This window comes from Sinocyclocheilus grahami, unplaced genomic scaffold (genome assembly GCF_001515645.1).
Source record: "Sinocyclocheilus grahami isolate Dianchi unplaced genomic scaffold, SAMN03320097.WGS_v1.1 scaffold548.1, whole genome shotgun sequence".
In the NCBI taxonomy this organism is placed as follows: Eukaryota; Metazoa; Chordata; class Actinopteri; order Cypriniformes; family Cyprinidae; genus Sinocyclocheilus; species Sinocyclocheilus grahami.
Window position 1 is genome coordinate 172,514 of NW_015505727.1, and position 2,804 is coordinate 175,317.

Sequence of the window (2,804 nt, forward strand, 5' to 3'; positions counted from 1 at the left end):
AACTTTTTACTGACTATATATTTTAAAACATCTATTATTTGTATGCTAGTCCTACAGTATTTGTGCTGTAGACATTTTATTTCTAAGTGACCTGACTAATCTGACTTGTTTTCATCTGGCAGGTGATAAAAGCAGGCAAACACACGTTTCTATCATGCTGAGCGGAATTTTCTTCTCATTTCAGCAAAACCCACAAACTAAACTCAAATTAGTATTCATAAGTTAGCACCGTTTTACTTATGCACATATTCAAAAATGCACACACATCATCAATATGATTATGATTTTATGTAATGGACTCATTTCGAGAAGATTTGATATTCAGAGTCTGTTTACAGTCTCTCTGGTGGGAGAGCGGCAGAGGAAGAGGGTAAATACATTTTGCCCACTGCTGTGCTGTGAAATACCATGAATAAACATGCAAGGCATTCTGGGAGATCGGAGACCAGTGAAGACTCATTACTGACTCTGACTGCAAGTTTAAGATGTAAGTGGGACAGTGAGGTTTGGTTAAGGTCACATTTTTAAGCAGAAAGAGTAATATTTTCTTTAATTTATTATTGTGTATTTAAGTTGTTTTTTATTATTTTTGTCATGCAGGTGGAAAATGTGACCCAAAACTGCATGAAATTGCATGATCAGCACATCTGATGCACCGCAGCCTGCAGCTGCAAACGCCATTGATGCCGTTTTACAAACCCACTAAATGAATGAATGGATGGTTCATCCCGTGAATCTGACTTCATTCATACTGATGACTGAGTGCGTGCCCTGTTGAAGCGCTCGCGTGATTTATCCACGGCTCAGCCCGCAGCAGCGTCCGTATGTGACAGAAACAAGAAGGTGATTTATGGATACATTTCAATCAGCATTAATAAAAAGGTTTTAATACTGTAGAAATAATTGACAAAACTTTTAATTTTTTTATTTAGTTTATTTAGATTGACGCATATTTAAAATTATTTACATATAATTTACCATTTTAATAATAAGCTTTATTTTGCATTAATCTAATGTAAAATTATTCCCAATTATTTTACATTTCAATCAGCAAAGAAAATTTTATATTCTTTAATAAATTAAACAAAGCTTTAATATTGTATAAATAATTGACAAAATGATTTAATTAGATATTTTAAGTAAAAATAGTTGCATTACAGTAATTTCTTAGATTATTTTTGCATTTCATTTGAAATTAAAGAATGTTTTAATATTATATAAATAATTGATATAAAAAATTGACATATACTATTACTACTACTAATAATAACCTGTCTTTTACATTACACTAATAGGAATATTGTGGTGCGTTTAATTGTCATGAAATTAAAAGTAATCTTATTTTAAAAACAGACTTAATTTTCTTTATGCACAATATAGATTCTTATTTATTCCTTTTGTTTTTTGGGTCGCAATGTGTGTGTTTTTATGATTAAACCCTACTTTATGTCCTCTGGAGACTGAAGAAGAAGATCAGGGATGGATCTTGAAAGTAGGCGCAGAAGAAGAAGGTCAGTGAAAGTGGAGCGGCGGTCCAGAGCTCTTCAATCATTTATTGCTCTGATGGAGCGGCTGTTTTCTCTCTGCTCATCCCGCGCATCTGTGCGTGTGCCGAGTGTTGCCACGGTAACTCTGGAGCTGCTACATCATTTCCTGTGCCAACAGTGTTACTAGCCACACGTCTCAATCTGTCTGTTAGTTTCTTTCTTTCTTTTTTGTTTCCCTGTCCTGTTGTTTCTTTTGTCAGCCTCTTTTTATTGTTTGACGGGTGATTCACACTTAATTTCTTTGCTTTTTTCATCTTTTTATTCAATTTTATTCAATTATTAGAGATGTTTGTGTCGCTATTGCTCGTATTCAGAAACCCTTGAACTGCATCTGGGGTTTAAAATATCTTGTTGGTGAGGCTCTTTTAACTTAAACCAGTGAGAGACTATCTAGCAACCACAAACAACACCCTAGCAGCGACATAGCATTAGCATGAGAGCGCAAATGTTGTATTAACTCTACACAGCAGTTCAACAAACATGATGTTAATATTAAGTGAGTTGCATTTTAGACACAATAGTGTCTGTTTTTCTTTTTGCCAATGAAAATAGTTCCAATCAAAGCTGAATCAGAGCATTTGTGCATCTCAGAGCGACACTGCGTCTTTTGTTCCTGAATTAATCTGTTTTTGAACAAAACATTTGAGTCAGTGATTCAATGATCCAGTCATAAAGAGAGTAATTTGCTTTGTTTCTAAATGAATCAGCTGTTTTGAACGAATCATTTGAGTCAGTGATTCAATGATCCAGTCATAAAGAGAGTAATTTGCTTTGTTTCTAAATGAATCAGCTGTTTTGAACGAATCATTTGAGTCAGTGATTCAATGATCCAGTCATAAAGACACTCATTTGCTTCGTTTCTAAATGAATCAGCTGTTTCGAACGAATCATTTAAGTCAGTGAATCAATGATCCAGTCATAAAGACACTCATTTGCTTCGTTTCTAAATGAATCAGCTGTTTCGAACGAATCATTTAAGTCAGTGAATCAATGATCCAGTCATAAAGACACTCATTTGCTTCGTTTCTAAATGAATCAGCTGTTTCGAACGAATCATTTAAGTCAGTGAATCAATGATCCAGTCATAAAGACACTCATTTGCTTCGTTTCTAAATGAATCAGCTGTTTCGAACGAATCATTTAAGTCAGTGAATCAATGATCCAGTCATAAAGACACTCATTTGCTTCGTTTCTAAATTAATCAGCTGTTTCGAACGAATCATTTGAGTCAGTAATTCAATTATCCATTCATAAAGA

At 34.0% G+C, this 2,804-nt stretch overlaps 1 long non-coding RNA gene across 1 annotated transcript; it reads left to right on the forward strand.

Moving 5' to 3' along the window:
* The first annotated feature begins 414 nt into the window (after positions 1-414).
* Positions 415-1,509, forward strand: LOC107555884 (uncharacterized). Its single transcript, XR_001605217.1, has 3 exons — positions 415-487; positions 601-843; positions 1,460-1,509. It is a non-coding gene; the product is annotated as an uncharacterized lncRNA (long non-coding RNA).
* The last annotated feature ends 1,295 nt before the right edge of the window (positions 1,510-2,804 follow it).